This window comes from Mesoplodon bidens (assembly GCF_964165515.1).
Source record: "Mesoplodon bidens genome assembly, chromosome: X".
Taxonomy (NCBI): Eukaryota; Metazoa; Chordata; class Mammalia; order Artiodactyla; family Ziphiidae; genus Mesoplodon; species Mesoplodon bidens.
In genome coordinates, this window is record NC_138163.1 from 40,196,714 (window position 1) to 40,210,410 (window position 13,697).

Below are 13,697 nucleotides of genomic sequence, written 5' to 3' on the forward strand. Positions count from 1 at the left end.
TTGATGTGTTGACTCTGAGATGCCTATTGTACATCCAAGTGGAGGCCTTGAGTGGGCCATTGGATATTTGATTTGAAGTTTTCTGGAGAGATCTGGGATAGAGAGAAATTTGGGAGCTGCCAACAGATAAATGAGATTTAAAGCTACGATATGCGATTAGATCACCAAGAAAGTGAGAACAGAGGAGATAAAAGATATGAGGATGGAGACATTGAGAAGTATGACATCCCTTCAATGTTGAGAGGCAGGATAGATGGGAAGGACCCAATAGGAAAAATGAAGTAGAAGCAACTTTCATGGGGAAATAATATCAGAAAAGTGTGGTGTTCTGGAAGCCAAGGTAATAGAGTGTTCCAGGGAGGCGGGAGTGATCGACTGATCAATGTTGCTGAAGGTCAAGTGAAATGAAGGTTAAGAAATGACCATTGGTTTTAGACTGTGGAGGTCATTGGCAATTTTGATAAGAATAATTTCAGTTCACAGTGGCAACAAAAACCTAATTAGACTTGGTTTAAAAGAGGATGGGACCAGAAGAAATGGAAATAGCGAATATTGGCAACTCTTTCCAAGATTAGAACTAAAGTAGTGACAGATGGATTAAGGAGGCTTCTCAGGACTTTAGGTTACAGAATGGGCTGCCAGATTTAGCAAATAAAAATGCTGAACACCCAGTTAAATTAGAACTTCTGATAAACATATAATTTCAGATAAAATTCCAGGTAGACTGTTCTTAGCATAAATACGTTTGTCTCCTGAAAACAAAACACAACCTAAAAGTTGAGAATTACGTTTTATTTGGTGGACAAAACCGAGGACTTAAGCCCAGAAGACAGCCTCTCAGATCACTCTGAGGAACTGCTCCAGGGAGGTAAGGGAGGAGCCGGGATATACAGGAGTTTTGCAACAAAAACCAGGTAGTCAGAACAACAAAAGATTACTGTTCAGACATCTCCACTTAATGAATTTAGCGATTTTCTTTATGGGAAGTTACAGGAGTCTGGACTCATTGAAATCATTCCTTTGATAGGCACCTTAGCGATCTAGGGCCAGTTTCCTGCTCTTCTCCGTTCTGAATCCCCTCAGGGTGCACCGCTGTGGGTGGCTGCAGTGACTGCTGGCTTGATGGCCATAACACCCTTTGTTTACTGATATGGCAGGCAGTATTTTTCATCCATACGTTCAATGCAATATTTGGGATATACTTACACTAAAAATTATTCTTTGTTTCTATGAAATTCAAATTTAACTGGGCATCTGGTATTTTAGCTAGCAACCTTAGCTACAGATAAACCCTAATGGGGCGGCGGGGTGGGGTGGGGTGGGGTGGGGTGGGTTGGGGAATGTAAATTAAAATTTTTCTGCACTTCCAAGTCTGTCTAGACTTCTAAAATGCCCCTGGCTTCCTGGGCCACCTCAGAGAACAAGATAATGGAAGGTCTGGAGCATGGAACTCTGAGGACACAGGCAAAACTAATTAGTAATCTCTTCTCACCAGGGCCCCTTTGAGTAAAAAAGTAAATCAACTAATATTGCTCAAGGCTACTCTCTGGCAAGAAGTTTAAGTGTACTCAGTCAATCAGTCTCAGACAATCTCCAGCCAGATCGAAATGGACAAAGTGGTTTTCCCCATGCAAAGGGATTCACCAAAATAGAGGGCAAGGGTTATAGACTAGGATAGGAGAACATTTTCATTCTGTGATGGATGACTAAAGGTAATTTAGGTTAATAAAGGCATATGGGCACCAAGTGGCATTTAAATATTACATAGATAGTAACTACTACAAATATCAGTTGAGGTAACAAAGTTGCCTTCAGCAGTTCCTATGCATTGAGCATTGTGCTAAACTGAGAGGCGTGCAGCACTGAATAAGACAAGGTCCATGCCCTCAAGCCCTTCACAAAGAGTTGCAAAGCAATAGAATAATAGAATAATCCTAGTTGTTTCCACTATATCTTTTTGACTTGTCTCCTACCTTTCTCCCCCTTTCTCATTTCAATCCAGCCCACTGGGATGGCCTGCTCCACTTCTGGGTCTTTGTATCTGCTGTTTCTTCTGCCGACAATGTCCATCCATCAGATATCTCTGTGGTTCATTCCCTCACCTTTTTCAAAACTTTGCCCAAACATCACCTTACCAGAGAGGCTATCTATAACCAACTGATGGAAAATAACATCCATCACTCTCTCTCTCTGTCCTCTGTTTTTTCTCCACAATACTTAACACCCTATGAAATTCTTTTCAGTTGCTTGTTTAATTGTTTATTACCTGTCTCCTCCAACGAGACTGTAAACAACGTGAAGTAGATACTTGGTCTGCTTTGTTTATTACTGTCTCACCAGCATGAACAATAGTGCCTAGCACCAAGTAGGAGCTCAAGATTTGTTTAATGAATGATACTCTCAGTTTTTTCTAGGAACTGTACTAGGCAATTTAGACATATGAACTCATTTAATTTAATCTTCACTACAATCCTATAATGTGGGTAGCATTCTTCTCATTTTTTAGATGAAGAAACTGAAACACAGAGGTTAACTGAGTGTGGTAGGCAGAATAATGCCTCCCTCTGGAAGATGTTCATATCCTAATCTGCCATCTGTGATTGTGTTATGTTACATGGCAAAGAGGTATGAAGGGTTGCAGATGGAATTAAGGTTGCTAAGCAGTTTGCCTTAAAATAGGGAGATTACCCTGGATTATCTGGGTGGGTCCAATGTAATCAAGAGGGTCCTTAAAAGTGGAAGAGAGAGGCAAAATAGAAGGTCAAAGTGGTATGATGTGAGAAGGACTCAAGTTGCCATTGTTGGTTTTGCAGATGGAGGAGGGGGCCACAAACTATGGAATATGGGCAGCCTCTAGAAGCTGGAAAGGCAAAGGAACAGATCCTTCACCACAGCCTGCAGAAAGGAACAAAGCCCTACCCACACCTTGATCTTAGCCCAGTGACACTGATGTCATACTTCTGTCTCCCAGAACTGAGAAACAGTACCTTTGTATTGTTTTAAGCCACTAAATTAGTGGCAATTTGTTACTGCAGGAATAGAAAACAAATACACTAAGTTACCTAAAATCAACTAGATTGTGATAAAGACATATTTTAAACCCAGCTCTATCTGACTCATATATTAAGCACTGTTTCAGACAGCACAAAATGCCATGAGAGTTCAGTGAAAATAGGTCGCTTAAAATTGGAACAACCAGGGAATGAGGAAAGGTTTCATGATAAAGTTAGAATTTGAACTGGGCCAGAGTGGTGGAAATTGAACAATATGGTGACAGTACTTTCTGAATTAAAAACTGGGTCTGAACATGATAGAGGTATGTGAAATAAGCCTATTACAGAAAATTAGGGCTGCACAGCTGCTAAAATCATAATAAAGATCACTTTATCAAAAAAAAAATTGAACTGGGCCTTGAAGGATTTGTAGGGCTTCAAATGAATATATCAAAACAGCCCAATGTCCTTTCATCAAGAGATGAATAAACAAATTGTGGTATGTTCATACAATGGAATACTACCCAGCAATAAAAGAAGAAGCAATTACTGTACTTACAATAATGCATAAGCCAAACAGACACTTTTTTTGAGGGAAAGAAACCAGACAAAACACGGTGCACACCATGTGGTTGCAATTATATGGTCCAACAGCAGGCAAAACTAATCTTTATTGTTAGAAATCCAGAATTGATTTCTGGGGCACAAAAGAACTTTCTGAGGTGATAAAAATGTTCTTATTTTGCGTGGTAGTTATATGGATGTCTAGAATTTTCAAAATGGATAAAATTAAACATTTAAATTTCTTCTCTTTATTATGTGTGAATTATACCTTTTAAAAAAAGTTCAGTACAGACACCAAAGGTATCTTTCAAAGAAAAAGCATGACCAACATCTGAGAAGCTAGATATGTGCGTCAAATTTAGGAAACAAAAATTAATGCAGTTGGCTTAAAGAAGTTCTCAATCCCAGGTGTGTGTTAGAATCACCTGGGGAGCTTTTACACATACAGATGCCAGTGCTGACCCAGAGATTCCAATTTAATTGGTTTGTGGTGAGCCCCAAGCATCAGTATTTTTATAAGCTTCCCGGACAGTTCTCACATGAAGTCAGATTTGAGAAGCAGAGGCTGAGAGCATGGATGTTGTAAATAGACAAATTGTGAATGTCCCGGGACACACACTAAGGAGTTTTAGTTTACTTAGATGGGGATACAGACATACTGAAGGTTTTTAAACAGGAGGGAGAAAGTAATTAGAGCTGTGCATTAGGAATATTCCTCTCACACCTGTGTCCTCTGCAGAGTAGACTCGGGGGTGGAGAGGTGAATTAGAAGCCTGGTCCAATGATCCAGGCAAGAGATAATATGAGACAGAAACAAATTGGCTGCTTTGGGAATGAAAGAAGGGCAGATGAATTTCTTCAGCCATTCAGCCAGTGAAATTATTCATTTATCTAAAGAGATGGATGAATGGATTAGATGGATGAATACATTCATTTATGCAGATAATCAACATGAATTTACCAAGCATTAATCTGTCAGTCTCTAGAAATAAAGTGGAGAAAGCCATGCCCTGCCCTCCTCAGACTTACATTTTAATGGAAGGCACTAACATTTTAAATGTCAGAGGTATTTTTGTTATATGAGGGAGAGATTGAAAGAGGAAGAAAAAATTTAAGGATGATTATGGACCAAAATAAGGAAGTCAATAGGTGGAAAGACTCTTTTCAGATAAAGAAGGGAAAGGAGAAGAGTTCATTTTGTCTTGTTTTTACTTGTTTGTATTTGTGGGGTCTGTGGAATATCTAGATATGAATGACTGCTAGATAATGGAAGATTTCGAGCTAGCTAGAGCTTAAGAGAGCAGTCTGGGATAGAGACATGGATATTAGAATTACTCAAGGAAGTGATGGGGGTTAATAACTGTGAAAGTATAAAGAAAGGAAAGGAAAGGAAAACTAAGCCCTCAGGAATGCTTACCTCAAAGATTTCCATAGATAACATCAAATAAAGAGCAAATAAAGAGTGTAGTGATATGGAAGCCAAGGGAGGGGATTAATGATGTAAAATTCTTGGGTGATGCTGATAAACTGGATAAGCCTGTTGAATTTGAAATTAGGAAGTCACTAACAAAGCTGCTTCATTAGAATGGGTGGGGGTAGAATTAAGATTAGAAGGAGGTGAGAGGCATGCAACATTCAAAACCATCCCTCACAGACACCTCAGCCTCTTGTTTCTGGAATGCCCCAGATCCTCTTTCATCTGGTTGTGAAACCTTCCAAGGCATGTCTTCAAATCTGGAAAACAGAGGAGGGAGCATTTAATGAAAAGGGCACATTCTCTCAATGGCAAAATATCTGGGTTCAAACGCTGACTGGCACTTATTAGTGCATGACTGTAGAAATTTTACTATTAAAAATAATGCTGGGCTTCCCTGGTGGCGCAGTGGTTGAGAGTCCGCCTGCCGATGCAGGGGACGCGGGTTCGTGCCCCGGTCTGGGAAGATCCCACATGCCGCGGGGCGGCTGGGCCCGTGAGCCATGGCCGCTGAGCCTGCGCGTCCGGAGCCTGTGCTCCGCAACGGGAGAGGCCACAACAGTGAGAGGCCCGCGTACCGCAAAAAAAAAAAAAAAAAAAAAAAAAAAATAATGCTGTGGAGGAATGACGTCAGCAAAATGGTGGCATAGGAAGTTTTGTTATGGAACCAAACTTAGGTCTGCTTGCCAGCACTCAATAAAGCTGATCCACTGACGTCGGGTGGTGGTGAAGGAAAGTACAGCATTTATTGCAGGGTGTTAAGCAAAGAGTTCAGGACAGCTATTGTTCAAAAAGCCTGAACTCCCCAATGTGTTTCAGGAAAGCATTTTTTAAAGGCCAGGTGAGCGGGGGGGGGGGGGGGTCACAGGGTCTGTGAACAGCTCATGCACAGTTCTCTGATTGGTTGATGGTGAGGTAGCAGGGTGGTGTCACAGGGGTTAACATCATCAGTCCTTAGGCTCCAGGAGGCCTGGGGCTATGTGCTCATGCTCATCAAGTAGTCAACTTCTTCCATTTCGTGGGGGTTTTAGCATCTGTAAAACAACTCAGGAAAGGTGCATCAGATACTGTTATCTAGGTAGTTCAGAGAGGAGCTAAGCAGAGGACATGGAGGAGGGTCCTGTCCCAGGAAGGCCCCATAGGGTCCTGCTCGTTTAATTTTACCCAGGCACCTGCTGGCTCCAGAGGCCCCAGACAGTTCCCATGACATCAGACCCCCAGCAGGCTCACATGAATCAAACAACCTGCCCACCATGGCAACTGCATACTCCAGCAGCCCCAAGCACTTCACATGGCTCTATTCACCCTCAGCAGGAGAGCTCCCTGCAAGCTGCAGGAACACAGGCCCCCACTACCCCTCCATCAAGCCCAGGTAGCCCAGTGTAGAGAGAGACTCCTTAACCATGGGAGAAGGAGAGTAAAGTGAGTGCCCAATTTCACTGCAGACCCCAGAACAGGCCACCCCAGCACCAGACCAACTCCCACAGCCTAAGCGGCTCCCTGAGGGCTCCTGCTAACCTAAGCCCCTCCTCGCCCTGGCCCTCATAGGCTCCAATGGCCTCAGGAGGCTCCAGCAACCCCAAATGATGTCCTTGGCACAGGCTTCTGGTGGGCTCCTGTGACTCCAGACCCTGGCTCACCTTGGTGCCTGCCTACTCCAGTGGCCCCAGGTGACTACCACAGCAGGGCTCCCTGCAGGGTCCCAGGAACTCAGTCCCCCATCTTACTCCCCTACGTGTTGGCTCCAGTGGCCAGAAGCAGCTCCTATGACACCAGGCCCCTGGCAGTCTCACCCTGGTTCCTGCCTACTCCAGTGGCCCCAAGCACCTCCCAAGGCCCCAGGCAGCTTCCACAGAAAGCTCCCTCCAGGCTCTCAGGAATCCAGGCCCCTGTTTCAACCCAGCACCTACCTTCTCCACCGGCTCCAGGCGGCTTACCTGGTAGGGTTCCCTGCAGGCTCCTGGGAACACAGGCCCCTGTCTCACCCTGGCACCTACCAGCTCCCATGGCCCCAGGCAGTTCCTGTGGCCCCAACCTCCCAACAGGCTCCCACAAATTCAGTTCCCCAGTTCACCCTGGAGCTTGACAGCTCTAGAAGCCCCAGGCAGCTCCCATGGCTCAAAGCAGCTTCACTGGCTCCAGGCTCTCAGAGGGCCCCTGCAAGCTCAGGCTCCCAACACATCCGGGTGCCAGTCAGCTCCAACAGTCCCGGGTGGCTCAGCACAGTTGGCCACCACAGCTCCAAGCAGCTTCCTCAGCTCTAGGCTCCTAGAAGGCTCCCATGAACCCAGGCCTCTGATCCCACTCCAGTGCCTGCTGTCTCCCCTGGCCCCAGGCAGCTCCAGTGGCCCCAGGTTTCTGGACTATTCCAGTGCAGGCTGCCACATGGGGCATCAGGTCCCAAGTGGGCTCCCATGAATCAACATTCTTGGCTCACCCTAACATCAGCCAACTCTCATCACCCCCAGGGGCTCCTGGCAGGCTCCAGTAAACCCAGGCTCCTGGTATGACCCAGCACCAGCCAGCCCTTGCAGCCCTGGGTGAATCCTGTATTCTTAGGATCCCAATCAAAGCCCATGAACCTAGGCTTCAGGAGAGAACCTCTGAACCCAGGGTCCCAGGGGGGCCCAGCACTAGGTTGAGTACTACTTTCCTGAGCTTTCAACCCACCCCAACACCAAGCTGCCCAAGGACTCCAACAGTAAGCATGCTCATGGACACTGCCAGACTGCCCACCCAGAATTGCTGAACGAGCTGACTGGTGAAGGGCTTTCCTGCTAAAGCCTATCTGTAAAGACTGGAAGATGCATCCATGTCCTCAGATGCACAGACACCAAGGAAAGGCCACAATTATTATAAATGATTAACCAAACATGACATCATAAAAGGAAACTAATAAAATTTCAATGACTGACTCCAAAGAAATGGCGATCTATGAATTGTCTGACAAAGAATTCAGAAAAATCCTCTTAAAGAAATTCAGTGAACTACAAAAACAGAGATAAACAGGTAAATAAAATTAGAAAAAAATGCATAAACAAAGTGAGGAATTCAATAAAGAAATAGAAATTATTAAAAATAACCAAGCAGAAATGCTAGAGCTGAAGACTAAATGACTGAACTAAAGAATTTGATGGAAAGTTTAAACATCAGACTCAGCCAAGAAGAAAAAAGAATTGGTGAACTAGAAGACAGGTCATTTGAAATCATATAGTCAAAGTAGAAAAAAGAAAAAAAAAGAATTTTAAAAAAGTGAAAGAAGACTACTTGAATTATGAGATACCATTAAAAGAAGCAATCAATGCATTATTGGAGCCCCAGAAGGAGAAGAGAGAGAGAAAGGATCAGAAAACTTATTTAAAGAAAGAATGGCTGATGGTGCCAATAAAATATTAAAGAAGAGCCAAGTGGTATTAAGGACCCAGTTAAGGGCAGCATGAATTTTCATTAAGCCATGTTAGCATGGCCTTTACTTCAACATTCTTGGAATTCTTGATTGAGAACAGAGTAAATGGTGGCTGCCCAGGTTTGGGGGTCAGCAAAGAAGTTTGGGATAAACTCAAGAGGGTCAAAAATTATAGGGATTAGTAAAGCACTGTTGAAATGGTTCCCCATGGGGTCCAACTGAGGAGAGTGGTGAAATAAAGCCAATCAGGATGATTAAAGTGATTACAGACCATGATGAGGACAACAGGAAATAAGCAAATTGAATGTATTCAGTAGATGAGAAGGAGTGGGTATGGGGAAAAGGTCATAGTGAGTTCTGGTTCCTAAATAGAAAATTTTTCTTCCTGTCTTTTCTATAAAATATGAATTCTGAAATTTCCCAATACCCTATTTTACTTTATGAGAAAGAATGTCTTTAGGTAATGTAAAAATGAATGTGGCTCCAGCCACATTAACTTTCTTTCACATTTTCAAATATGCTATACTCCCTGTCACCACAGGACCTTTGCATATACTACCCCCTCTGCCTCAGTCAGTGCCACCCTCCCTCACCTAGTTAACTCCTATTCATCTTTCAATTCTTGGTTTAATATGACTTCCTCCAGGAAGACTTCCTCCAGGAAGACTTCCTTGACCTCTCAGGCAAGGATATGTTTTCATGGTGCTATGTAGCTCTTTTTCCAAGACTTATTACACTTGTAGTTCTAAACCTATTTGTCTGATTATTTGATTACTATCTGGCACAAAGTAAACATTCACTAGACATTTAGTGAGTAAATTAATAAATTAATGTGATCTTTGAAAAAATATGAGCTATAACAAATTAATTTCCCTGAATTGTTTTTGGCAATAAATAAGAGACTTTCTCTTATTTTTTAACTTGTAAAGAAGTTAATTTATTTTTAAATGAACATAATAACACGACAACAAAAAAGTCACCTAGTAAAAGTTCTAGAGTCACATGGGATCCACATTAATGATTCAGAAGCATGACTTATAATCAGTATGTCAATTAATCCACAAATTAAAAATATACCTCTGGGCCTCCCTGGTGGCGCAGTGGTTGAGAGTCCGCCTGCCAATGCAGGGGATACGGGTTCGTGCCCCGGTCCGGGAGGATCCCATATGCCGTGGAGCGGCTGGGCCCATGAGCCATGGCCGCTGAGCCTGCGTGTCCGGAGCCTGTGCTCCACAACGGGAGAGGCCACAACAGTGAGAGGCCCGTGTACCGCAAAAAAAAAAAAAAGTATATATATATATATATATATATATATATATATATATATATATATACCTCTTATAGAAATGGCTGTTCACACAGTTTTGATACAGTTTCACTATTCCTTTAATTTACTTAACACAGCTTTCTTCAAAGATACCACAAAAGTAAACTCAAGCTCAGTTTAACAAGGTATGACTATTATAAAGAAAGGCCTTTAATTTCTCTCTGGCTTATTTTCTTTATCAGGATGAAGCCACATGTAAGGTAAAGTCTATATAGGAATCTACATTGTTTGGAAGTTTGTGCTAGCTGAATTAGGAAGATAGTCTTAAAAATAAAGGAGTGGTCTAAATTGGTGACATTCATTTTAACTCACTGCTATAGGATTTACTCATTGCCCCATCTACGATTATTTAACTACATATTCCAAATGCTGAAGATCAAAATGAGGTAGAATAGTAAATATTATCTGGTCCTCTTTTAAACAAGAGATAAAAATAATTTTTAAAATGTTTGCAGCTAGCAGATTGGAAAGTCTAAGGGACACTGCAAATAATGGCACAGTGTATGAGCTATGTGGCTAGGTGAGCAAATTATTCCCCATTAATAAGCAAGGTATTTATACACCACATTAATAACTTAGTCATAACACATATAACTGATACACCAAAATCAATTTACCAAATACTATTTAAAATCAGAAAATGTTAAGGTATTTTCCAAAAGTCTTAATTTGTCCCAAAAAAGGATTATTCCCTCCAACAAAATCTGTGCAAAATAGAGAATTAAATTAGGTTTCTCCAAAGTGCCTATATAAAACCAAACCAAATGTCTTCACACAGGCACTTATAGAGGAGTATATATGATGCAAAAATTAATCAAAATAGTTTCAGTAAATTACAATATGTAACAAATGATTGGACATTGTTCTTCATTTGCTAGAGTTAAGTAGATGATCTACCGTTAACTATTTGAATTTTGCTATTTAAGATGTATCCTGAAGTGTGTTTGTTTTAACATCCATAAAGACTGTACTACAAAATACAAAATTTTGCTTTAGATTCTGGACCTGACAAATACTATTATGATTCCTTTATTTCCAATTAATATCCAAGTCCAAAGAGCTCAAGTAAGAAGTAAAGAAAGCTCATTAATTATAGAAAATATTTTTTTTCTTATTTTTATTTTATTTTCGGCTGCGTTGGGTCTTCGTTGCTGCATGCAAGCTTTCTCCAGTTGCGGCGAGCAGGGGCTACTCTTCGTTGAGGAACACAGGCTTCTCATTGCAGTGGCTTTTCTCGTTGCATAGCACAGCCTCTAGGTGCACGGGCTTCAGTAGTTGCAGCGCATGGGCTCACTAGTTGTGGTGCGCAGGCTCTAGAGCACGTGGGCTTCAGTAGTTATGGCTCGTGGGCTCTAGAGCGCAAGCTCAGTAGTTGTGGCTCACTGGCTTAGTTGCTCCACAGCATGAGGGATCTTCCCGGACCAGGGATCGAACTCTTATCCCCTGCATTGGCAGGCAGATTCTTAACCACTGCACCACCAGGGAAGTCCAGCTGGTCTCCGAGTTTCTCCAGGCAGTTGTGGAGGATAAACAATTTTATTCTTCTTCTCCCGTTTTCGAGATATTTCAAGAGAAGCACTTGTGTGGATATGTGATTGGGGTAAAATGCTGTGAGATGAAAAAAGCTCCAAGGCCAGCTTCCCCCTCAGATTCTGCATCCATAATGCACATGCAATATCAACACAAGCCATCAATTCAGACTCCCACCTCACTCCCTCCTTCGAGACTTTCCTGTGTAACAGAGGATTATACCATTTAAATTATCTCCCTAGATCTCCTTTTTGAGAAATGCCTTCAGAGCTTATGATGTAAGTTTTTTTTAATTTAGTTATTCTTTGAGGGTAGAATTGAATTTGGGCAATAGCAAAAGTTATAATTTACCTATTGTGCCTTATGGAAGCCCAAAGTATTAGAAAGGTGGCTAAACAAGCAGGGTAACACCATTTGGGTCCCAAACTAAGCCACATTCTTAAAATGAGACTGAGATTCTTGTGTGGCTTATAACCTGCTTCTAAAGACAATTAGCAAAGGAGTTATACACATGATTAAACGTTCCCATGAGGCCATCCAAGTTCCTGGTGCACTGTCTTTTAAAAGTTATATTTCTTTAATGTTACTTATACTTATCTGCTTCACTTGGGACCTGGGAGTTAAATGAATGGTGAACATTAGAATGTATGGCAGATCTCTTTATTTTGTTGATGTATTTGGAAAACTATAATTCCTCCTATATTACCATCACCAATTACCCTTGTTCTTCAAGCTCCTCTAGACTAGGGGCAATGATAGTGCAGGGCTTCCCTGGTGGTGCAGTGGTTAAGAATCCGCCTGCCAATGCAGGGAACAGAGGTTCGAGCCCTGGTCTGGGAAGATCCCACATGCCGCGGAGCAACTAAGCCCGTGCGCCACAACTACTGAGCCTGCGCTCTAGAGCCCGCGAGCCACAACTACTGAAGCCTGCGTGCCACAACTACTGAAGCCCGTGTGCCTGTATTCTTCACGCTACTCTAGACTAGGGGCAATGATAGAATCGCAATAATAGTGACAAAGCATGGCTCTGCCTCTGCCAGTTCTGTAGAAATGACAACCCCCTACCCCATTAAGACATCTTTCAAATATTTCTCAGAATACACAGGGAGTATTTCCTATGTACCCTGTAGCTACCCTATGGTCTTCACGATTCTCCTTCCACCTAACCTCCTTGCCTGCTCTAACTGTCCTTGACCAGGTATCCTGTTGTCACTAATGCCAAAAGGTCACAGCTATGCCTCTGTTGCTCAGCAAAGGACCACTGATGCTGATGCCTGACAGTGGCACTGCTTCCAGTTCTGGTGTCTACCCATATCTACATCAAGTCTGCCACTGTCCACTTTGGAGGGTGCTGATATCTACAACAGGGGCACTGGCTCCTGCTGCTGCTGCTGAAACCACTGGCATGGTCTTCTGTCTCTGTAGGAGCCCCTGGCACCATGACTGCTGACACAGAGCATTCTCATCGACCTAAGAGATTGGAATGAAAACAGCCCTTTTAGCTTTTATTCAATTTCATTGCAGCCTCTCAGGCTAAGTCTCAGGCAGGAGCCCAAATGGCTGGGCCAGAGGACAACCTACATTTAAAGTGCATCTACTGAGTTCAGAAAACCAACTCGTCTCAAACCACGGACCACCATGCTTTTAACCAAGTAAGTGTGCATCTCACTTTTTTTTAGTTAAAGTGCATTCTAACTTTTGGACATGATGGGTATGTTTACAGCATAGATTGTGGTGACAGTTTCACCAGTGTATACTCATCCCCAAACTCATCAAGTTGTATAGATTAAATATGTACAGCTTTTTGTATGTCAATCATATGTCAATAAAGTGGTTTAAAAGATAAAATAAATTAAAATTTATAACATCCATTCTATCTCACAGTTCCTTTCAAATAAGCCCCCTGGTGGGCACATTCTATCAGGCCTGATGACCTGCTCAGATGTACATGAATTCTCAGGGAAAAAAAATGTTTCTGCTACACATTTAGAGTCACATAGTGGCATCAGAATGTTATTTCAGACACGTGGAAGGAGAAGGGAAGGCATCTGATTGGTGAAATGTTATAAACTATATACCCTTTCAACAACACTTCACTTTAAAGATAAGGGAGTTAATATATACAGCTTACCTAAGTGCTATTAGGCTCTGGGGCCAAGGAAATAATTGGTAGATTATTTACACATGGTAAAATCAAGGCAACAAAACAAATGAAATTGCATTTATATAAATCCACCAAAACTCTCCTTCACTTGTTCTCAGCTTTTATCTATTTAATAATACTCATTCATTGTAAAAGAATGTAAGTAATGTACATTAAGTGTGTTATATTTAACAACCCTTGTTATGGCTGTGCTTACATAAAATCTACAGATACTACTACTACTAATAATAGCTAATATT